The sequence below is a fragment of the Rhipicephalus sanguineus genome, chromosome 7 (genome assembly GCF_013339695.2).
Source record: "Rhipicephalus sanguineus isolate Rsan-2018 chromosome 7, BIME_Rsan_1.4, whole genome shotgun sequence".
Taxonomy (NCBI): Eukaryota; Metazoa; Arthropoda; class Arachnida; order Ixodida; family Ixodidae; genus Rhipicephalus; species Rhipicephalus sanguineus.
The window spans coordinates 156,694,328-156,718,528 of NC_051182.1; the positions used below are offsets into that span (position 1 = coordinate 156,694,328).

Here is a 24,201-nt window from a genome sequence, read left to right on the forward strand (position 1 = left end):
CAATTGGGTATGGTTCTTCTACAATTGCTGTAAATATGTGTTCACCGATTGCACGGAGAGCAAAGGCCACTGATACTTGTTCTGCTACTGTTGGGTCCTTGATATAGACGATGGTGGCCCTTGCTTTTCGTCTCTCAACTTTATTTATCGAGCGCATGTTCCTAGTGAACGGGCCGTCCTAACTGTCACAAACGAGAGTTATTAACACTATTGCAAGAGGGACTGCGAGATACACTGCCAATGCGTTGGATGCTGTTTACCATGGTTTTGAACAGCTTCACTGAGCAATCGTGTAGCCAGTAAATTATTTCGAATAGTTGAACAATATTGCCCAAATCTCAACTGTCTCCGAATAAGCGCATAATGTACCTTTCCTCAAAGATTCGCAGGCGACCATGTCGGCGCAGTGCATCACGAGAAAAAAGAGCGCAGAACAGCGTCGCCTGCTTCAGCCGCACGTTGAGGGTTGTCTTCATGCATGTCACTTCACACGCCGTCTCCAGACACCGTCATGCGTTTATCAATGGTCCTTACTTCCTGCGTGCTGGTCATCGCCACAGGGCCTTGCGCACCTGCCAGGGGCTAGCGCGGTGCTGCAGTTTACGAAAAGGTTCACTGGAGCCCACAAAATTCCATTCCAATTTGTTGCTATCGCATTCATTGCTTGGCCATTGCGATGAAACTGTAAATGTTTTTTTTTATTCTGAATAATAATGTCTTGGCTACTGGTGAAAGTCCGGCTTACCTCGGCATTCTCCACGCACTTGTATAGTGATTGAAATCTTTATTTTCGGTTGGTTATTCCTAAACGGGGAACCCTCAGTCAAGGGCCCCATTTGCTGCTCTAAACCGATGACCAAGTGAATCAGACTATGCTAGTAGCCGAAGTCTTTGTTGGAAATAGTGGTTTCGCACTTCAAGGGGTTGCGTAATTGTTTCGGAACATGGCTGTCTGGACCACCTTGAATTTTCAGCTTCTGCAGAGTACCCCGTATTTCTTCTGCTCTTCGTTAACTACGCAAAGAATCCGCACAGCAAGCCGTCCTCCTCTGAGAAGAAAGTGACGAAGGAGGCTTACAGCGGCGCATCAATAGGTGATCTTGTAAATTTCATTTAAAAAGACTCTGTGCGAGATGGCACCATAAATAATTGATCTATGCGTACAGAGACATGCGAAATGTCCGTACTGTGATTGCTAGTAATGTTCCAGTGAGTACTCAAGGCACAGTTGGCGAATCTGCTGCATTTCTTACATCCCTGCACTGCTGGCCATCTTGTCCGTAAGATTACTGCACAGCAAATTCCCACATAAAATAAAGAACTCAATGCAAGAAGAAGCAAGGAACATATTTATCTCGAGAGACTGTTGGCGGTCTTGGTAATAACCGTCCTCCACCATCAGATGTAAGTTCTCCTAAAGAAATGGCCAGGACCACCTCCTGGGACTGCAAAGAAAGAAAAGTTAAATCAGTAAAGCAGAAAGGGAAAGACCACTACCGCCGAGGTGATTGTGAGCGTGTTTTAGGTTTTCTGAACAATGTGTATTTCTCAGTTCATTTTTTGACAGTGAGGTATTCAAATGAATATTTGTACTGTGCTTGACAGAAAATGTTTGCATATATACTGTGTAATAGTAATCGGATACTGGCCACCGTTGTATAAATAATAAATATCGCGAAGTATGACCACCATCACATAAAAATAACTCCGTCGCTACCTCCGCGACACAGCCAATGCCAGTCGCCAGAGGCATGTTTGGACCTCATAGAACGAAGTCACTGCATGGCCGAGACCGACAGACGTGCGACAGTTAATTTCGTCCTTCAGAGACAATATTGCAGCTTGCCATGCAACCTCCAAGCGTGATCGAGTATACGGAACACAGAATGCCAACAGCGCAAAGGCGCGCTTAGGGGAGCGGGAAGACCAGAAAGACAAGATTTGAATAGAACAGCTAGCCTAGAGAGCGGGTGAAGGGTCTATGTATGTCTTCTTAACAGTAATAAATATCCGTGACTCCCCAAAATAATAAATCTTGACATGCGTTTTTAACGCGCGGAATGTCTTTAGTGCTCCAGGAGAAACACTAATACCAAGAGAAACAGGAAATTTCCAGCAACGGTGCTACAGTTTGCATCAACAAATATGATAGTCCCGGACTCAGACATCTGCCCCGGAATGGGAACTAATCAGTCTAAAAACTTACACAGAAAAAATTACGCAAGCTACACCGTCTTGCTGTATACCGACGAAAGCAAAACTTTCTTGAGGTTACACTTTGTTGAGGTTGTAATGCCTGTATGGGCATAATTGTGCTGAAATAAATATGAAAGATACATATCGGCAGTCATTTAGTAAGAAGCCTACACTAGTGAAATACGCTGGATGTATACTCAAATTTTCCTGCCCCGTACTCGACTTTCCACATTGTGCGGTCATTAAGCACACACCAGTGCACTTATTATGCAAAAGTGTCGCTTCTCATAATAGATGGGAAGTAGGAAAGTGAAAAAAAGTACGTACATGGGCGTTTTCTTCTGGGGGTTGTTCTCCGTGGCACAGGGTAGTACAGGGGGCGAGGTACATAGTTTGGTCTCGGATCTCTAAACACCCTAATCTTGGGACCATGCGCCGGATTCCCGCCAAGAACACAAATTGGATTCCAAGGAAGGATGAGCGTCGTCAAGCTTAATAAGATGGCGAAAGTTCTAATTGTTGCCATGCTTCACAAACAGAAAGGTTAGAAGATGGAAGCTAGATTTCTAGAGCGATATTTTATATTCTTCTATGGGAATAGGCAAGCGTTATCGCTTGATATTTCGTTCGATTTTTGTTTTGCAATGAACAAGTGTTCAACCTTAGGAGATGTCTAAAGCATTCCTTATTTACAGGAAATTATACCACAGGAAACATGTACAAGAAAAACATTCTGATGTTTCAGAACCTGGCAAAGGAAAAATCGTGCGACTGTGCAATATTTGAACTAATTACCTACGAATTGGCCGCTTCGGCAACGCTCTTAATATAGACGAAGTCTCTGCAAGACATGACGCATGCCTCTTTCATTATCTTCCCCAAAATGTCAGAGAATTAATGTTTTAATTAACATTCCATCTTGTTTCTAGCGGTTCGTATGAGAATTATCGCCAATAGTGCTAATAGATTGCAGAAGTGTCAGTAGGTTAGGAAGTATATTGGCATATATTTCCATTCTGTTAAAGGTGCGCGTGTCTGCGTCTGTTTTATTAGAAGTAATTGTTGCTGGGCTAGTTGGTTTATCATAGTGAGGGAAATTCTAGACGCGTAAAACACCGCAAGAAGAACGAAGAAGCGCAGGGAAAGAGCGTCAGTCGCAACTCATTTATTCTCAGAAGAAACGCAGAAAATATATACGCCGCACCACACATGCGCACACGGCACTGCATCAGCTAGTCACTAAACATAAAAAAACACAAGGTCAATAGAAAGGCATATCTAATCAAGCAACAAGGAGCACAATTGGAACTCAGACATGCGCAAAACCACAAGTTTAAAATGGGCCGCATCAAAGGTAACAGCTCTTTGAGCGAACGTGGGCGATAGGCTCAGCACACGTGTCGCTCCGAGAAAGTGATGCTCAAGTCTAAATCTGCAATCTGTTGTCAATGGGAAGCTCATGAGTGAACGAAAGGCCGCTAGCATGTTGTTTGAAAAGCGCTAGTTGAAGTTCTCAGTGGATTAAATTCTAACACTTTTCAGATAACATGCTAACGGCCTTTCGTTCACGCATGAGCTTCCCATTGACAATAGATTGCAATTTTTAGATTTGAGCATCACTTTGTCGGAGCGACACGTGTGCTGCGCCTATCGCCCACGTTTGCACAAAGAGCTGTTACCTTTTGATGAGGCCCATTCTAAAAGCTTCTTAAAATGGCCATTGCGACCATGTGTCTCGAGGGAGCGCTGGTGAAATCCTGTCATCACAGTATGCAGGGTAGTTACATGAATCAGGTTAGGCGGCTACATTCAGCTGGCTATTTTAACTCTGTCGTTGTATCCGTTGCGGGAACCCTCCTTCAAAAGTTGAAGGGCACAAGGAAAAGCAGGCAGCCCATGGTCAAAAGACCTATGGTGGTAACTTGTGTTCCTGAGGTAGCGCAAAACCTTAAGGAGGTGGCAAACAGGTAGAATATGCCTTTACTTTGTTCGGCGCCACGTAAGTTGGCTGGCCTATGTCCATGTATTTCTAAGCCACCGAGGGCCCCCACTTGTGGGAAGAAACACGCTTGGAACTATGTGGATTACTCGGTCGGCGTGGTGTACGAAATCCCACTCAGTTGTGGTCGGGTTTACATCGATCAAACTGGTTGGTGTTTGAACTTCAGAGTTGGGGAACATGAGATGTCGCTTCGAAAAAATTCGGCAGCATGTTTGCCTGCACATTGCCATTCCTGTTCTTGTTAGGCGAGGTTTTCAAGCATTTCTGTTCTTGCCAAAAGCTCAGATGCTCTGGCCCGGGAATTAATGGCAGCCGTTTGGATAAAGAAGAAAGGAGACTTGTCTGTAAGTGGCACATCAGTGGTTTTGCGCATGTCTGAGTTCCAATTTTGCTCATCGTTGCTTCATTAGATATGCCTTTCTATTGACCTCGCGTTTTTTGATGTGTAGTCACTAGGTGATGTAGTGCGGTGTGCGCATGTGTGGTGCGGCATATATATTTTCTGCGTTTCTTCTGAGAATGAATCAGTTGCGATTGACGCTCTTTCCCTGTGCTTCTTCGTTCTTCTTGCGGTGTTTTATGCCTCTAGAATTTCCCTCATTCTGTTTTATTAGTTGTTGCCCGTGAACGATTATGCACTGTCATCGTATTTTTTTCGTATATGCCCTCTAATACTGCTTTATTCACGCCATCTCTTGACCTTCGTTGTGATGCTCGCACTAATGAATCTCTATATTTTATTATTGCATCACACAATACCCCTGCTAGAGCATCTGGGACATTTTGAAGAAGTAATAACGTTACTCAATTTTACGTTTTTTAAATCAGCAAATAAAGCTGTAAATGCTTAACTGTTCTAACTCTTTGCATTTCAAGTCGGGATTTCCGCTGGGATCATTTGAAAAGGAGCCAGTACTCGAGCTAGATGAGGCCAAACGTAGCCATGACATTTAATTAGTAACTGCAGCGTTTACTACCTGATGATATGAACTGTATTAATTGTCGCTAATGGGTAACTACTGTAAAAAATATGTGAGAGATAGTAAAACTAATTACTACTCAGGACATCGCGGTGGGTTGCTAAATGTTGCTGCTTGTTACAGGTAGTAAATGTTGTTTTTACTACTTATGGTGTTCGTGTTAGTAAATGCTACTACTTGGGTACTTATCGGGTTACTAAACGCTACTATCTCGACTGTCATATTATGTTACGCTTTAATTGTTGAACTCTTATGGAAAATTAGGGGAAACTGACTTTTTTTTTGTTCAGTTCGGAATAACATGGATGTACCTCGCACGCTAAGCACATCCTTTACGTTCAATTTATCAATAATATGGCAGTAGAACCTAGCGACATTGTTTCTCATGGAGCACATTGAAATCAGCCCCCAGCCAACCAGATGCTGGGCATTAGCTGCAACATTATGAAGCGAGAATAAAAATTAAACTCTAACAAAAAGGTAGTTGTTCAAGTTAAGCTTTGTATTAGATACATATGACATACACATAATATATGAGCATAAGTTAGTGAAGATAAGGGCCAATTAGCAATTAAGTGTCAGGGTAATTAATGAAAATTAAGTTAATAGACAGAGCAGAATATTTTCTTCTGAACACCTGAGATCGCATGTGACTGGCGACGCAAGTCTCAAACATGTGCTTCGTTCTTCATGGCTTCTGCTATCCGCTGCGCGCTTATATTAACTGAATGGGTTCATTGAAATAGCATACTTTTTTCTTATGATTATGGGCCATGAACACGGCACATACCCAATACAGACATATTCTTTCAATCTAAAGTCTACCCAAGTTAACTGAATGCGAGGAGCAAGCGCCAATAAATACTCTTAAAAAGAACATTAGGTCCGCATAAAGTTATTTCCCTCCAAGACAGCACCAATAGTCCGCGATTAAGTTTTCAATTTGACTAAGATGCATGTGGTCTCTGCCTACAGTTCGACCTACCTGGGCATCCTCGACGTAGGAGTAGCAGTAGTTGAAAACTTTATAAGAATGGAAGCTTGAGCAAGATGGTATGCGTTCATCTTGGTTGAAAACTTATTTCATCTTGGAAGACAACTTTTTGTTATTTTCGATTGGTTATTCACGAAAGGTGGAGCCCACAGTCCACGGCTCTGTTTGCTGCTGCAACGCAGACGTCCCGGTCAATCATTTTGCTGGTAGTCCATTGGCTGTGCTAGATATAACGAATTCCCGTTATAACGGGCTGGAATTAGTCACATCATGGAAGGTCTGGGCGTTTTGACCGCCTAGAATATTTACATGCCGCACAGAGTTCCTTCATCACTGTTGTGCCTAGAAAACCAAACAAGTGATCATCATTGCAGGCAGTCATTCTCTTGCTTGAAGAAATCCACTGGCTTTTCCAGAGGCATTTCATGAAGGGACTGCCAATTCATTTCAACAGGCATCTTACCCTCCCAAAACTGCCACCCTGATTAGGTAGCCCTGTGCACATGAATGAAGGAATGTGTAGAATACCTATGCTGTCATCATCTGGGATGTTCCAATGAGCACTTACGGTAGAGGTAGCGAATATCTTGCATTTTCCACTTCCATGCACTGCTGACCCTCTTGCCCGTAAGAGGGCGGGTGCATCAAATTCTCACATAACAGAAAACAACTAATACCAGATGGACCAAAGAATGCACTTTATTTGAATATACTCTGGTTGTCTTTGCTGTCTTGGCAATAACTCTTCTTGTCCTATACGGAATAACGTCGCTTAGGGGGAATGATTTTTCCAGGACTTGAAACTGAAAAGAACAAGCGTAATCAGGAAGGCGAAGATGAAAAGATCAGGGGCGTTGGGGAGATATTGCGCGAAATCTGTTTTTAGATGCGAAGCATCTTATAGCGGAGTTCAAACCGGTGGTCGTGGTGGTGGTGGTGTGCGGCGTGACCACCCTTACTGCGCATGCGCATACCCTCTCTACTCACCTCCTCTCCACTTCCTGTCTCCACTCCCCCTCTCCATTTCCCCTCTCCCTTTCCCCCTCTCCACTCACCCTCGCCCCTCTAACTTCCCTCTCCACTCCCCCTCTCCCCGTCCCTCTCTCCACTTTCCCTCTCCCATTTCCTCCTCTCCACTATCCCTTCTCCCCTCCCTCTTCCCCTCTCCATCCTTCCTCTGAAAGGCGGGCTAAACATGCCGAAATTCTCTCCTGCGCAACGCCGCGATGAGCGCCAGCGCATGCGCGTCCCCTCCCCCTCTCTCTCCTCTCATACGCTGCCCCCCTTTCGCGCGCCTGTCGACCACGTTCCCCACTCGCCCTGTGAGAATTAACGGCCAGGCTAGAGGGAAGACAAGACGGGCCTAGCGTTCCTCTTCGCGTTCCGCGACGCGAGGTCGCCAGCATGCCCAACGAACGCCAACGGAACGCGATCGTGCAAGTGCTCCGGCTTCGCATCGCCTCATGGTCCCCTTTAGCGGGAAATGGTGTAAATTTCTTTTATCGTGCCTTGAAGAATCAGTTGTAATGAAATATATTGGTAATTTCATTTTTTCTTGGGGACCATAGTTTTGTGCTTTCACTTATGATCTGCATTTCTTTGTTACTTTTGTACCAGTCAAACTTTTAAATTAATATTTTTATTCGGCATCACGAAAAATACGTATAAACCGGCCGCGGCGGCCGCATTTCTATGGCGACAAAATGATAGCGGACCAATGCGGTTATATTTAGGCGCATATTAAAGAACCCCACATGGTCAAATTTTCCGAGGCGCTCCGGTACGGCGTCTCTCATATTGTCACGTGGTCGTGACGTCGACGAAGACAGCAGTCGGCGTTTGCAGAATGAAACTCTTTATTTGGCCGAACTTGTGGCCGGGAAAATGAGAACTAGAACTACAGCAATACACGCTGTACAATGATAGCGGCGAACAGGGCGTCGTCCGTCGATCAACTGACAAGCGATCAAGCGCGTCGGCTTTTATACAGGCGCTATCGAACTTTCCAGCAATATCGCTGGTGGCGGCGTTATCTCTAGACAAAACTGGAACATTCGCGTGCGGGGCGCAATCTTAACAAACCGATCTACTACAATCGCGACGCTTCTAGAACACTACTTCGCGGACAGCGTCGAGCGTTGATAACCGTCCCTGCCGGTCAAACCCGAATACATCAAAACAAGACAAGAAGTGGGCGTGGCATTGCCCCCCTCTGAAAAAGCATCGTCCCGATGCTTATGAAAGAACATAGAACAGAAAAAAAAAACAAAACAAGTGCATACACAAATAAATTACAATAACGAAGGAAAAAATAGAGTCCCTAGGCTCGCTAACGCGCAAAAAACGGCTTAAGGCGCACGACATGGACGACTTCAGGTCGCGCACGGCGCCGCTGAGAGTTCGTAATGCCGTCAGGGGCAACCTCATAATCGAGTGCGCCGAGGCGTCGAAGTACCCTGTACGGTCCGAAGTATCGTCGAAGAAGCTTCTCACTAAGTCCTCGTCGGCGTATTGGCGTCCATACCCATACACGGTCACCGGGTTGGTATTCCATGTGGCGTCGTCGAAGGTTGTAGCGGCGGCTGTCAGTCGTCTGCTGGTTCTTGATCCGTAAGCGGGCGAGCTGTCGTGCTTCTTCGGCGCGCTGTAGGTAGGTGGTCACGTCGATGTTTTCCTCGTCGGTCACGTTTGGTAGCATGGCGTCGAGCGTCGTTGCCGGGCTCCGTCCGTAGACCAACTTGTATGGCGTCATCTGCGTCGTTTCCTGTACGGCCGTGTTGTACGCGAAGGTCACGTACGGAAGGATGGCGTCCCACGTCTTATGTTCGACGTCGACGTACATGGCCAGCATGTCGGCGATGGTCTTATTTAGACGCTCGGTGAGGCCGTTGGTCTGTGGGTGGTACGCGGTGGTGCGGCGGTGGCTTGTGTGGCTGTATTCCAAGATCGCCTGAGTCAGGTCAGCCGTGAACGCCGTACCTCTGTCGGTGATGAGAACCTCTGGGGCGCCGTGTCGAAGGACGATGTTCTCAACGAAGAACTTGGCTACCTCAGCGGCACTGCCTTTGGGCAGGGCTTTTGTTTCGGCGTAGCGGGTGAGGTAGTCGGTAGCCACGACGATCCATTTATTTCCGCAAGTCGACGTTGGGAACGGCCCCAGGAGGTCCATCCCGATCTGCTGGAATGGTCGCCGAGGAGGCTCGATCGGCTGAAGGAAGCCTGCTGGTCTTGTGGGCGGTGTCTTCCGTCGCTGACAGTCTCGGCACGTCCTTACGTAGCGAGTGACGTCGGCGGCAAGGCGCGGCCAGTAGTACTTTTCTTGTACTCGTGCGAGCGTTCGGGAAAGTCCGAGGTGTCCAGCCGTTGGGTCGTCGTGTAGGGCATGCAAAATTTCTGGTCGCAGTCCCAAAGGTACAACGATAAGGTAGCTGGCTCGGGCCGGAGTGAAGTTCTTCTTTACGAGGACGTTGTTTTTCAAGGAAAATGATGCCAATCCTCGCCTGAATACTTTTGGGACAACGACGGTCCTGCCCTCCAGGTATTCCACTAGATCCTTCAGTTCCGGGTCGGCTCGCTGTCGTTCGGCGAAGTCTTCGGTACTTATGGCTCCCAAGAAGCTGTCATCATCCTGGTCGTCGGGCGTTGGTGGGTCGACGGGGGCACGAGACAAGCAGTCGGCGTCGGAGTGTTTCCTTCCGGACTTGTAGACGACAGTAATGTCAAATTCTTGAAGTCTTAGGCTCCACCGTGCGAGGCGACCTGAAGGGTCCTTCAAGTTAGCTAGCCAACACAAGGCGTGATGGTCGCTCACAACTTTGAAGGGCCTGCCGTAGAGGTAGGGGCGAAACTTTGACGTAGCCCAGATGATGGCGAGGCACTCCTTTTCTGTTGTGGAATAGTTGACCTCTGCTTTAGACAGCGACCGGCTAGCATAACTGATAACCCTTTCCAGTCCGCCCGTCCGCTGCACAAGGACGGCGCCGAGTCCTATGCTGCTTGCATCGGTGTGAATCTCCGTATCGGCGTATTCGTCGAAATGCGCAAGTATCGGAGGTGTCTGCAGGCGTCGTTTCAGTTCACGAAATGCTTCGACTTGCGCTGTTTGCCACCTGAATTCGACGTCGGTCTTCGTGAGCTGCGTTAGTGGCTCGGCGATCCGTGAAAAGTCTTTAACAAAGCGTCTGTAATAGGCGCACAAGCCGAGAAATCGGCGCACGGCCTTCTTGTCGGTGGGTGGCGGGAAAGCGGCGATGGCAGCTGTTTTCTGCGGGTCTGGGAGCACTCCAGTCTTGCTGATCACGTGACCCAAAAACAAGAGCTCCTCGTACGCGAAGCGGCACTTTTCTGGCTTCAGGGTGAGCCCGGAGTTCTTGATTGCTTGAAGTACGGATTGAAGTCGCTGGAGGTGTTCGTCGAAGTTCGAGGAATACACAACGACGTCGTCCAAGTAAACAAGGCAAGTCTGCCACTTCAAGCCAGCTAACACAGTATCCATGACTCGTTGGAAAGTCGCAGGCGCCGAGCAAAGACCGAAAGGCATGACCTTGCAGCTCCTCTTGCACGATTGCTCGAATCGTCTCACGCAGGTCGGCGGATCCTAGCGCTTGAACGTCGGCGTAGCTTGTGGTCGAGAGGCTGCGGTTGTATTGCCGTGTTCGCATCTCAAGCGTTTTTTCGATTGTTGTTGCTTCGGAGACAAATTCTTGGACGGTATTCGGCGGATTCCTCATAAGGCCAGCGAAGAGCTGTTCCTTTACTCCTCGCATGAGGAAACGAACCTTCTTTTCTTCAGGCATGTTCGGGTCAGCGTGGCGGAACAGCCGGGTCATTTCTTCCGCGAAGATGCTCACGTTTTCGTTCGGGAGCTGAACCCGTGTCTCCAGCAAGGATGCGGCCCTTTCCTTTCGAACGACACTCGTGAACGTCTCCAAAAAAGCACTACGAAAGAGATCCCAGGTTCGAAGCGTGGACTCCCGGTTCTCGAGCCATGTCCTTGCTGCTTCTTCCAGGTAGAAGTACACGTGGCGCAGCTTGTCGTCGGCGTTCCAGTTGTTAAATGCTGCGACCCTTTCGAACGTCTCCAGCCAGGTTTCGGGGTCTTCACATGGCGAACCACGAAATGTCGGCGGCTCCCTGGGCGGCTGCATCACTATCGCGGCAGGGTTCGCTGCGGCCGTCATCGTGCCTGTTGTTCTTGTCGCCGTGGCTTTTGGCTTATCCGGTAGGAGTCCGTATTGGGGGGGTAGTCCTTTCTGCCGGCGGCTGGTTCGAGGATCCGGGTTGTCCTTAGAGTCGTCTTCTTCGCGGCTTGGGCTTGGGTCAGCGCTCCGCGGTGGCGTCCGGATCATGAAGCAGCACCTCCACCAGATGTCACGTGGTCGTGACGTCGACGAAGACAGCAGTCGGCGTTTGCAGAATGAAACTCTTTATTTGGCCGAACTTGTGGCCGGGAAAATGAGAACTAGAACTACAGCAATACACGCTGTACAATGATAGCGGCGAACAGGGCGTCGTCCGTCGATCAACTGACAAGCGATCAAGCGCGTCGGCTTTTATACAGGCGCTATCGAACTTTCCAGCAATATCGCTGGTGGCGGCGTTATCTCTAGACAAAACTGGAACATTCGCGTGCGGGGCGCAATCTTAACAAACCGATCTACTACAATCGCGACGCTTCTAGAACACTACTTCGCGGACAGCGTCGAGCGTTGATAACCGTCCCTGCCGGTCAAACCCGAATACATCAAAACAAGACAAGAAGTGGGCGTGGCAATATCATAATGTGATTTTGCCATGTCAAGCTTCAGTAATTACTTAACAATTATTTTTTTTTAAAAAAACGCCAGGCACGTGCGGGACACGCAGCCCAGTCATAGCGTTAGCTGGGTGACCGGCCATCTTATAGCGCATCGTACACTCTCTTTTAATGGCGATGCAAGTACAGTACCGAAGTAGTCACTACGTCATAATGCGTCGTAACATAGCTTTGTTGCGCAGTACCCACTACGCGTCTCTAAGGCAATGCATGCACCTACGTATGGTTGCGCATTTTTTGATGCGGGGGATGGTGGTGAGTTACGATTGGCCCTGTGTAATAGGTGGCAAGCTTGAAACCACCAAATGGTTACGCAATTAGCATGGCGCAACGCCTGGTGTAATTGTACGCTTCTGCCACGCAGTATTACATCGTTAACGTGCCTCCTCTCCTGACAAGAATTCTGCATGGGATATTTTTACGAAAGAGCTTTAAGTACTGCCATGGCTTTGTGAAAGAGTACTTGACTGCCACGTAGAATGTCTGCCTTCGATTCCGGCTCGAACTGTGTGTTCTTTAATTCTACAACCAAAGCTGCGCTAGACGCCGGCAGCGGTGGACGACAACGCCACCAGAATCGACTGCTGTCGGCTAACGGTAGTTTCATGCTATAATAAACCAGTTTTGCTGCAATGGCTAAGCGATGAATGCGAACCAACAAATTGAAATATTATATTAAGTAACCCTGACGGTCAACTCTTCCGATCCGATCTCCTGTAACTCTACAAGGCGTTGGTGTAAGGTAGTACGGCCGCTTTATGGAGCGAGGCTGTTTTTGTGCTGCGTGACATCTCAACGAAAAGTAAACGATGAGAGTACAGCGCGTATATGAGCGGTCTACTAATGTCTGTCGAGATAGCGCGTGCGTCAGCGCTCGCGATCGCGCCCTATGTGATCAAAGTTCGCAGGTGCTGCTCGAGCGACGCAGCCCCCTATTGCGATGAGAGCATCACACGTAGGAAGCTTTGAGACATTCGCTATGTGATCAAAGTTCGCAGGTGCAGCTCGAGCGACGCAGCCCCCTATTGCAATGAGAGCATCACACCCTCTTCCGTCAAGACCAGGGGGCGACCTGCAAGCTTCAAATCGGATTGGTGCTCCTGGGCATCTGAACATGGCTCTGCCAAGGTCATCAAGCTGCTCTGACGTGGATGACATGGAATCCGAAGGTGGATATGTCGAGGCCACAAACCGCCGGCTGAAAAGGAAACTACGCCGGACTTCAAGCGTGAGTGATCTCAACTACAATACACCGTCCTCACAACAGACTCGGCAGACGTACACAATCGCCTACATCCCCGTCGCTGCTACAGGCAACCTGAATTCACTGAATAGGCAAGCGCTCACTGCCTATCTTGGCAGGTTAGCACCAGGACAAATAAGAGAGGTCCGTATTAATCCCAGACGGAACATACTCGCTGTTGATGTGGATACACGAACGACCCTCAACGCATTGAAAGCTGTTGCTCAGCTCGGCAGCATACCTGTGCGCTCCTTCGTTGTACATGGAGGCTGCACCATTGCTGGTGTGATTTCCGATGTGGATACGGATATTGATGACAGCGATCTATCAACGCTGATTACCTCCACTGCCCATATCACAGACATACACCGTTTTGGACGGTCGCGATGTGTGAAGATAGTTTTTGAGGGCAACAACTTGCCATCGCATGTGAAAGTGGGCTATGTGAGGCATCCTGTCCGCCCATATGTTCCTAGGCCATTACAGTGTCGCAAGTGTCAGAAACTTGGGCACGTGAGCGCTGTGTGCGTGAACAGGTTGACATGCCCCCGTTGCAGTGGAGATCACGATGAGTCGATATGCGAGGGATCTAATCTAAAATGCTCCAACTGCGATGGCCCGCATGAGTCAAGGTCGAAGGAATGTCCAAAAATAAAGACTGAGTTGACCGTACTTAGGAAGATGGTACGAGATCACTCCACGCACAGAGAAGCGGCTACCAAGGTGCACCGTCGCCAGAGGCGCTCTCGTAATCGCAGAAGATCAACATCGGCTATGGTACGACAGCCTGTACTCCCTGAAGAGTCAGCGCGTGCTCCTGTTATATCCGAAGCGGGGTCTCTACCTCCAGCCACATCCTGCCTGAAGAGCAACAAGGACGTTACCACATGGCCTTCCCTGCCATCTCGGAGTGCGGAAGCGCAGGCGCCAGAAAGCCAGCATGAACGTGAGACTTCGTCATCGGATGGGCAAATCAAGGCAATGCTTGCGCAGTTGATCCGTGCCTTGCGAATGTTACTTGTTGGTGTCAAGACGCCCGTTGCTAAGGCTGCAGTGCAAATTCTAGACGGACTAGAACCAGTGCTTGGTGCTATATAAAAACCAGCACAAAATCATGGCGTCAGCAGCCTCACCACCATCACTGACTGAAAGGATTAACCGTTCTGTTATATTTCAATGGAACGCAAGAGGTCTACGAGGTCACCTCGCAGATTTTAAACAGAGAATGTTGAAATATCGATTTCCTGTTGCTGTGATATGCGAGCCGAATATGACTTCAGCATTCAGGTTATCTGGATATGAACAATTCACGTCTCAGACGAGTGGAAACCCTAGCAAACTTTTACTATTTGTACGCTGTGACCTCACGTATTCCCAAAACCAAATTCCTGTACATAGCAGTAATGAGTACGTTTCCATCACTTTGAAGCTAAAACGACGCACGATATCGGTCATTGGTGGTTACATTCCTCCGAGAGGAAGATTTGACGCTGGATACCTGAAACTTGTCATCGACTCGAGCCAAGGACCTCACGTCATCGTAGGCGACTTTAATGCGCATCACCATCTTTGGGGCAGCAGTGTCATAAGTACTCGGGGAAGACAACTTCTAGATTTCACAAGTGATAATGGCCTTCATATTCTCAACGACGGCTCACCGACATATTTCCGTGGCACAACGTACAGCAGCTGTCTCGACTTAGCTATAGCTTCTCGATGCCTTTCATCATCTGCTGCCTGGTGTGCAGACATTGAAACATATGGCAGTGATCACCTACCTACTTACGTACAACTACGATGGTATACCGGTGTTGCGAGCATTCGTAGGCGATACACAGATTGGGAGGCTTTTCAAGATGAGCTAGAAAAGTCGTGTGGTTCCATAGTTTCTCCGACAGAAATTGAAGAACGAATTACCAACGCAATGCAGACAACAACACGTGTCGTCACAGTATCTAATTCCAGGAAGCCTGTCGATGCCGTATATGAAGAGCTCCGGGCAGTCCGTCGTCGAGCTGAACGCAAACACAGGCGAACAAGATCGATCTTAGACCTGAGGACCTCCCGCAATGTGCAAAAGAAAATTCAGAGGCACTTAGAAAAGCTTGGCCGGCAAAACTGGAAGACATTTTGCACCACCCTGGACCCCCGAAAACCATTGTCTAAGATATGGCACGTTGTACGGGCTCTACCATGTTCTCCTCAGCAACTACGTCCCTTCCGCGCATTGGCCATCATCAGGTCATGCAGCGAGAAGCAGATCGCGGAAGAATTCTGCCTACACATCTCTGGCTCTGCAACAGCGGTCGTTCCACTGCTTCGATGCGCACCCCCTACAGCAGACGCCCGTCTCGATCTTCCTTTCACGCTGCAGGAGCTGCGTGCGGCAATTTCTATTTCACAACGCTCCAGTGCGCCTGGGCCTGATGGCATCACCTATTCTACTCTGCGCCACCTTGGCCCTCGAGCGACCGAAGAACTTCTATCCTTGTACAACCTTTCGTGGACATCTGGAACTGTGCCGGCACATTGGAAAACAAGTAAGATCGTGGCATTGCTGAAACCAGGCAAGTCTCCCCGTGATATGGTTTCCTACAGACCTGTGGCACTTGCAAGTTGTGTAGGAAAACTCATGGAACGAATGGTTCTGTTGCGCTTAGAATGGTTTCTGGAGAAGCAAAATATATATCCAGACGCGATGACTGGCTTCCGGAAAGGAAGATCATCAATCGACAGTGTGATCGATTTAGTAACGACCGTTGAACACCAGAAACGGCGCCACCGATTGACGGCTGCAGTCTTCCTTGACATCAAAGGTGCATTCGACAATGTTCTGCATGACGCGATCCTGAATGCTCTTGAAGACTATGGTATTGGCGGCCGTATGCATCAGTGGATAGCCAGCTATCTTCAAGAAAGAACAGTATTTATGACAACTGTAGACGGTGATACAAACAACCATCCCGTCTATCGCGGCGTCCCTCAGGGAGGAGTCCTGAGCCCAACATTATTTAATATTGTACTTGTTGGCCTCGCTAAAAAGTTAGGAGGCAAAATCTCAGTATCTGTGTACGCAGATGACATCTGCATTTGGACCACGAGTCTAACGCGTTTGCAAGTACAGACGAAGCTACAACGTGCGGTATCGATAACGTCCACATATCTTAATAGCCGCGGACTGCAACTCTCCCCGACAAAAAGTGCAATCCTGGCATTCTCGAGAAAGTCAATGGCCTGCTACCCTGTAGTGATAGATGGGAACGTCATACCTTCTGTAACTCACCACAAGTTTCTCGGAGTTATCATCGACCGGGATTTATCTTGGTCGAAGCACATCTCTGCACTAAGAAAAAAACTAGACAGCTTTGTCCATGTCATTCGCCATATGTCTGGAAAATCGTGGGGGCCATCGAAGTCATCTCTACTACAGCTATACCAGGCACTTTTTGTTGGATACCTCCGCTACAGTGCTCCTGTTCTTTCTCGTGTTTGCACATCTGCTGTCCGTACACTCGAGAGTGCTCAGGCCCGCGCCCTCAGAATTTGCCTAGGAGTACCTCGATGTACTTCTACATGGGGTACTATTACAGAAGCACGCGCTTGTCCAGCTCGCGTTTATCTTAAACACGAGCCACTGCGAGTACATCTGAGGTTATTGACAAGGCACCGAGACCATCCACTGAGAGACATTATTAACACACGACCCAATGCTTCATACTCGGAAGCTGTGATGTCGCAGCAAGATCTGCTGCCCTCGAATTATGCACCACAAGCGACTCCCGGAGTACCTCTCTGGACGATGCCTAAACCGATCGTGCGACTCTCGATTCCGGGGATAACAAAGAAGTCAAAAATACCAACCGCTGGACTTAAGCATTTTGCTTTATCGTACATTGCCCATATGTACGGATATACGGTGCATATTTTTGCAGATGGGTCTGTCACGCAGACGTCCTCAGCAGCAGCTTTCACGGTTCCTCACATGGGCATCACGAAACGCTTCAAGATAGCGCATCGGACATCATCTACTGCTGCTGAGCTGACCGGCGTCCGACAAGCTGCCCGCTACATTGTACAACAGAGTCCCGCGAAATGGACATTATTTTGTGACTCCAAGCCGGCACTTCAACTTATCAGCAATTACATGAAGCAAGGAACCGCATACAGTCCTCTGGTGTGTGACATAATGAATATGTTATCTGAGGCGTCTCAATCCGGGCATACCGTTGCATTGCAATGGATTCCCAGTCACTGTGGCATAGCTGGGAACGAGCAAGCTGACGCAGAAGCAAAAATGGCGCACACTAACGGCGAAGTCATATCAATTCAATTTTCCCGATATGACATCAATGGCTTGCTGTATGAATCTATGAAAACATCTATGACACGCTTATGGAATGACCCTAATTATCGCCAAGAACGTCTTTACAGACTTGACTCTGGTCGTGCTTTTCTGATTCCATTCCGGTTAAGAAGAGACCAGGAAACATTACTACATAGATTGCGGCTGGGTGTTGCGTATACACGAAGATACCTTTTCAAGATTGGGCAGGAGCGAAACCCTAACTGCAGTGTGTGTCACACGTCTGAGACTATTCACCACATCCTGTGCGTGTGCCCTCAGTACGCGACCGAAAGACAATCACTTCAGTGCGTCGTAGACCGTCTGGACTCCCGACCTTTTTCGGAGGAGAAGCTTTTGGGTGCTTGGGAGCATGCAGACCAGGCCCAACGAAGTTTAAAGTGCCTATTGAGATTTCTAAGCGATACAGGTTTAGATGCTCGTCTTTAGAGCATGTGCGGCATAAAGACTTTTGCGCGTGCCCTGTCCCCGTGCAAAACAGTGTGTACAGTGACTCATTTGCCATACCATCGTCGCCTATCATCACACCTCCCTCTTTCTCTTTCTTTCCCCTTTCCCCTTACCCCCGTGAGGAGTAGCAGGCTAGAACCCGCTTTCCAGGCCGACCTCTCCTCCTTCTGCTCATTAAAAGCATCTTCTTCTTCTTCTTCACACGTAGGAAGCTTTCAGACATCCGCTGATGAGCTCCGAATGTACGGGATACGGCGTAAAACATCACGGGCGAGCATGCCTGTTTAGCCACATGGCGCATTTGCTGTCGGAGCCCAGCTCGTGGCATTAAATTTGCTATTAAGTTTCAAAGTGAGCTAGAACTCACTGGCTCTCCTATCGAGAAATGATGCCATAAGCTAAATTTGGCTTGTGACATCAATTTGGCTTATGGACATTGACTGGTCAGAGCATCGTGAGCTACATAGCTACCGCGGCTACCGCAGGATGTCGCGACGAGCACGCACCGCGCTCTCTCGTGTTAGAATTACACACAATATCTAATTACACAAACGTGCTCGTGATCACCCGAAAGAGAACCGCGCGTTGGAAGGACAAAAAAAAATTAGCTCAAGTTTATTACGTGCGCTGATCTACGGATGTAGCTGCTTGCCCCCCTACCATTTCTCCTGCATAGCTACCAGCGCGCTCGCTGAGACGGAAGGGGAAAGAAAGCGCTTAAAACGCACGAATTATTTATGTAACTCCGATCGTACTTCACGGATTTTAAACAATTTATGCGATATTCGATTTCTGAGGCAGTAAACTCAGACAGGGCGGTCACTGTGATGATAGTGAGAATAGTGACGCCCCATTAAAGATACCAATGGAGGAATTGAAGTAAAGAGTTTGGGGAAATAAATTTTTACTTTGGTAGGCACTGTGTTTTCTTCATCCACCGATGGAGGATGATGTAGTAAAAAGTGTACATAGGTTACATACGCAGCACGTAAATTCAAAGTTCTCCTGGTAAGTACTGAATTCCTCGCCCTCTGCGAATTCTAAATAGACGCGAGTGCAGTATTCGGCATGTCTTCGCATTCCCATAATAGAGGTGAGGTAGAAAAGTGAAAAAATACTTACCGCGGCGTTTTCTTCTCGTATGCGGCATTCCCGGAGGCGTAGTGTAGTAAAAGGGACGAGGTACAACGTGTGGTCTCACTTCTCTAACTACCCTAACCTTAGGGCTCCGCGCAGGATTCCCCGCAAGAACACAAATATGATTCCAAGGAAGCATCAGTGTCGCCAAAGTGAAAAAGACGGCGAAAGTTGTAATGGTTGCCATGGTTCACGGGCGGAATAGTTCGAAAACAAAAGTGTTATTTCCAACGCAGGAATATATATCCTCGTGCGGTGCTAGAGGACTGACATCTCTCGATATAATTCTTTCGTATTTTCTGCGAAGGACAAGCGTCTAACCTTAAGAAAAGAACCGTGAAGCGCTGATAAGTTTTAATGAAATGCACCGCTGGAAAATAATGAATTAAAAATCCTTATGTTCTCCAGCGTTACACACACACAAAAAAATAATTATGCGCCGATCAAAACGCGAACTAATTACCTGATAATTACCAGTTTTAACAACACTGATAGTATAGACGTAGTTACATACCATGACGTATGGCTCTTTCATCATCCTGCACTCAGTGCGCAGCAAAGGTAATGAATGTTCCAATTAGGCGGGGTCCATATAATTTCCGGCATTCATTACGCAAATGACTGCGAAAATTGCGTTATATCACAGAACGGTGATGACGTTAAGAGAGAAAGATGTATATTCGTAATTTCTCAGAGACATGCGTGTGCCTGCGTCGGTTTCATTAGTTGTAGGCAGCCTTCGTATCTCGATAACGATTACACAACGCCGTAGCCTTTTATGCGTTTCCAGAGAATTCTGCTCATGTTAACGCTATCTCTGAACCGTATTTGTAATGCTTGAACTTATGAATCTATATACTGTATAACCCTCTCGCAAATTATTGCTGCTGGTGCCAGTGAGAATTTGTTAAATAAATGAATCAATTGCCTCAAACACGCGGCCTGCGGGCCGCATGCGTCCCGCGGCTTCACAAGGAATAACCTTTTGGGACTTCGCTATATCGTAGTCGCAATATTTTTTCCCTTATTGCGATTAATAACGCTTTCTTCGTTGAAGCTTCAAAAACTGGAGTGGCCTGAAGCATTTTTTAGGCGCCCTATGCTTTCGCTGTGTTGAAATCACCGTAGAACGGAATCACCATTTCAGGATTTTGATCATTCTGGAGATCATTACCGATATCTTTCTCGAAACCTGACGTCGAGTCATCTTCAGATATGAGATGTGGGAGAACTATTCTTAAAAATGACAACGTTACATGACATCTTGCTCGAACTCCTCCCCCTTCTCAGCCCCGGGCCTTTGTTTGACTAAGTTTTGTGACTGCGGCCGACTAGCTGTGGTGAGTTTGAAGCACCTAAAATAAAGAAAGCTATCATCACTTTTCACATAGCTTACAACTGCAGGAAAAGTTTGAATGCTTAGTAAGTACTCCACCTCGTTGTATTTCTAATCCGCCTTGCCATTGCCCAGATTAAAAGGGAACCAGAGCTGAAGCTAAATGTAGCCGAAACTAGCCACGCCAGTTGAGTATAGAAACCTGTTTTTAGGCAAATAGAACATAAGCGATAGTATGAATAGAGCTTCTATTATTGAATAATAAATATCCTTTTGAATAAGTACAAAAATCAACAAACAGCACATGTTTGAAACAGTAGAGCTATTTATGCCAGCCGTTGGTTGTAATCCGCCAAAAGAAAAACAACATCACCATGAATGGGCGCGCGCAATGTTCGTCGTCATTGTCCTCTACTACGTCGCTCCCAGAACATGTGCGCCGATTCCTCCGGCGTGGGCGTGATATTTCTTGACGATGCGGGATTTGAACCCACCTACCCACGATCCCAAGGCGGCCACGGTAAGCACTCGGCAACCAGTCATGCTAGCAGAACATAACATAGCCTTGCATAGCATGGTATACCAATGTGGTGGGAAAGGAAAATAATGATGAGGAGGAGAAATTTGAGGAGGGGGGAAAGGAGGAGGGGGAAAGGAGGAGGGGAGAGAGTAAGGCATAACAAAGAAAGGTAGAGGAAGAGTAATTTAAAACATGCCTTTACTCCCTGGTGATTATAAATGGTGTTGGTGACGGTTGATGTGCACATCACGCATTTTGAATCGCCTGAGTACAAGCACTTGATGCTTGTAGTCAGGCGATCCAAACCATGGCCTTTTAAAAGAGCTTGTTACTGGGGCGGGCGGGGGGGGGGGGTGCATATAAATGAAGCAGTTGCTTCCGCGCTTTTGGGCTCAAGAGCCAGTGTGCGGCATTAGTTATAAATATATATTCACAAATTTTGATATCATAATCACTTGTCCTACGTTCTTCATATACAGACCATTCAAAATGTCTTGCACTAAACGCGCCAAGAGCTTTTCCATTATTCTGCCGGCCCCTCGCTTCCAGTTCGCGCCCCAGTTTACGATTAGGCGAAATTGTTCACTCCCAGAATACATGTGAAGCACAAACCGGAAAACATTGCGTACATCTGCGTTTCCTTAAGGTGTCATTCTCCATGGCGTATCGTAGACAATGCGCGGAGGTGGTTAGATTGGTAGACCACGTGTGTATGTCCTCCGCCTGAAACTAACAGTAGTATTGCCTACAAGGAGAAACACACGATTCCGAGGCAGTAAAAGTGCCATCAGATTAAATAAGACGAAGAAAGTTGTAATGGTTGTCATGACTCATGGTAGATAAGTTGGAAGGTCGAAACATATTTCGAGAGAGCGAGGTTTCATGTCCGCGTTCAACAATAGAGAAATCTCAACTGTTGATTATTCTTTCATTCTTTTTTAGCAAGGAACAAGCGTTTAACTTTAAAGGATGTGGTGCCTAATTATTGCAAGTCACTGAGAATTGCAGCAAAACAAAAATCTGCAAAAAATGGGGTCACATTCTATAGCACTGACAAAAATAATAAATCACGCTTCAATAAAGGGACTTCATTAGCTCAATACCTAATAATGCAATATCTATACACCACTTCGATTAAAGGTGAAGTTCTAACATTAGGTTACGTACATCTTTCTAATATTCTTACCATTAAACTCAATAAAAAAATTTGTGCATTAATTAACCTGAGTCTATTTTACCAATTTCTTGTCGGGGTGGGGAGAGGAGTGGGTCAGGTCAGTATTGTCAAGGCTCCGCGTTCCAGAATTCGTTGTTCTGTCAAAGCTGCCGAAGGCAAGAGGAAGCGTTGTTGTTCCTTATCAATAATCTTGTCATTATTAGACCGTATAGTAGTTCGAATTTTCGGAAATGGTAATGTATTTGCTCTGGGCATGACACGTTTCTGTGACTCATCCCTAACACATGTGTAACAGTCGTTGGTGTTTTGTACCAGGATCAGGCAACTAAGTAAACACAACAAGGACATCAACGAACGAAACACGGGTAATTTTCAGGTGCTTTTCATTGATGATCTTCCATAGTATAAATTATTGATAACTTTTGAAATTTTCGTCTGCATAACTAGGTCTTCTTGACAATTTCTGTCAGTCATATTCAGAAAATTTCTGAAACTCCTCTTCACCGAAGCAATCAGATGGATGTTTAAAGTGCATTCACTCTCTAGGCTCACTCGAGCTGTAACGCAAAATGCGGCTAAAGTTCATGGCTGGCTACATCAACAGCAAACAAAAAATTGCATTAGCAAGAAATAGAAAACGACTTGGGAGATTGCAGAATGAATGAAAACATCACCGCGTCTCTATCGAAGTAAACAGTTAATAAGACGGCGTCAACTTGGCTCCTCCCTTAGGTAGTACGGCGGAGCGCGTGCGCCAGAGCTGCTGCGCGCGCCTCGTGGGTCTGCGCATTACAGAGGAGTGACGTCATAGCGACGGCAAATGCACTGGCGCCGACTCGTGCCCAGCTGTGCGCCTCCGTTGCGCAGTAGCAAGTCTGGCGCTGCGCCGTGCGTTGGGGCCATAGAGACGGCAGCGTATTAGTACACTGACCGCTGAGCCGTCTTTGTGGCAATAGAGAACAACGTGACGTTGAGCTGAAAATAAAAATACATGTGTCCCATAATGCGTATACCGTGTGTGTGTCATTGAAGCACCAGTAAGCATGATAATCAAGCTAACTCTAGACAACCAGGAAAGCTAAGAATAATCAGCTGAACCTTAGCTCACGCTACGTATATCCTGGCATAGCCGAGCTAAGCCACTGCTAATTTTCTTCCCTCGTTATTGACCGACAGAAAACTCACAGGACCCCTTATGCATTCGCCGAAGATAACTCGAAGGCAAAAGCCATCTTCTTCTTTTCCTCCCGAGTCAATGTATTGATACTGCCCTGCCCCCCTCCGAAAACTTTTGCACGCAACGTGGATTTGCACTGCCTCCAGGACCGGATGCTTTGCAAGCTTTATGCACCTCACCTGTTTTGCTCTGCCTCCGTGATCGGCCCACCGTTGACCAAGCGACGACGTCATGTAATGACGTCATTACGTGACCTCACAACTTTTGAAAAGCTCATCTGATGATGACGTTATATGGTGACGTGAACACCCTTTTTTGCATCACTCTTGTTCATACCACCGATGCCAACGGTCAATTGTTGCGTTTGATGATCGAAGGCTTTCGCTTTCCAAACCGAAGGCAGCCCGTGAAATGTGATTGGGCCAAGCAGGGACGCAGCTGACAACGTCGACGGGCTGCTCTTTCCTAATTTTGGCCCTGTCAGGCAGTACTTGAACACCTAAAAACCAATGGCCACATTAACGAGATGCCAGTCTCGGTTGCTATGTTCTCTATATGGTCATGGTACCACCGATAGCTTTTCCTGCGAATCCCACACACTTTAGGCGCCATCTTCGAATGAGTTCTTCTGCGGTATATTTTGAAAATACACAAAATTGTAAAAGGTGCCTAATTACAAAGCGATTATTTTCACATCTTGATTATTTCCATGCAAGTACTATATGCTGGTGGGGAATATTCAGTAGATGCGCTACGTCGCAACAAGCAAGTAGACCTGTCTTAATTGAAAATACCCGAGCAACACAAAAAA

At 47.2% G+C, this 24,201-nt stretch overlaps 1 long non-coding RNA gene across 1 annotated transcript; it reads right to left on the reverse strand.

Annotated features, from left to right (window-relative positions):
• Nucleotides 1-6,848: 6,848 nt before the first annotated feature.
• Nucleotides 6,849-19,461, reverse strand: LOC119400985 (uncharacterized). The gene is made up of 2 exons (XR_005185341.2): nucleotides 19,166-19,461; nucleotides 6,849-6,975 (listed from the first exon to the last, which is right to left on the reverse strand). It is a non-coding gene; the product is annotated as an uncharacterized LOC119400985 (long non-coding RNA).
• Nucleotides 19,462-24,201: the final 4,740 nt, after the last annotated feature.